The sequence below is a fragment of the Penaeus monodon genome, chromosome 22 (assembly GCF_015228065.2).
Source record: "Penaeus monodon isolate SGIC_2016 chromosome 22, NSTDA_Pmon_1, whole genome shotgun sequence".
Lineage (NCBI taxonomy): Eukaryota > Metazoa > Arthropoda > Malacostraca > Decapoda > Penaeidae > Penaeus > Penaeus monodon.
In genome coordinates, this window is record NC_051407.1 from 1,506,988 (window position 1) to 1,508,124 (window position 1,137).

Genomic DNA, 1,137 nt, shown 5'->3' on the forward strand with positions numbered 1-1,137 from the left:
ACCCTCCAGATCTTACTTAAAAATCGAAAATGCCAAGAAGCTGTGACAATCAGTTATTGATGAAAATATTTGATTTAAAAAAGAAAAACAGAATGGTTACTGTATCTGTTGAGCAGTACCTTCTCTTTCCTTGTCTCATGAGTAAATCACACCTAATGTAATAGATGTAGCTATCTCATATGCATTGATGTGTTGCTCGGTTACGTCAAATAGTATGAAGTGGTTGAGGACATTACGTTTAATGTCACATCCTGTGATAATAGTGCAAATAATTCTTCATAGAATCAGTCTAGTGAAGCCTTTTTTTTCCATATTTTATCGGAATATTAAAGGCAAATCAGATGGTACATTACCACTGAGTGTTGTCTACAGTAATAACTCTTTTCCTTTTCTGTCCCAGGGATCTATATCTTGTCAGACACTCCCATTCTTTCCAAAGCACAGATATTTGTCACTTGAAACAACTGCACTTGCATAAAGAGTTGGAAAATTGACGTAAAACCAAATCAAATGATGAAAAAACATCTGCCTTTTATCATCACAAAGCCATTTTAAAGGATTTCTCACAAGAGTAATAAATCTTATGTTACGCCACTTTACAAAAGGAGATTTTTTTCTTCGCTTGATATTTTTTACGTTAATTTATTTGTGATGATGATCGGCCATTCTTTTTCCTTGATTGCTGAATGTTGTCAAGTCTAACATTGTTGTGTTTTCTTTTTGTTGTAATCAAGGTTACTCATTTATGTAAGGAATCACTCATTTTTTTGTTGGTCTCACTTACTCACAAGAATGTTTGATAAGTTGTGAAGGAGTTTCAAGTACTTTCTTTTTTTATTTGGTTATAATGACTGTTTAGGTCTTTTGAATTCATAGAAGATATGAACAGTAGGAATGACTTAGTTTCCCCAAAATATCAGTAAAGTGTATGAGATGACTTTGATAAGGGAAGCAATTTTAATGTTTATAATAAGCAACAAGAATGTACATAGAATCTGGAATCTAATATTTATTGCAGATTTTTATAATTAAATTTTTGATTTACCTTCTTTGCCTTTTATTGTATGTTAAAAGGTTGATTACCCTGTAGACTGAGAGATTTTTTTCCAAATATTTCTTGCTCGACGTTTATTTCAT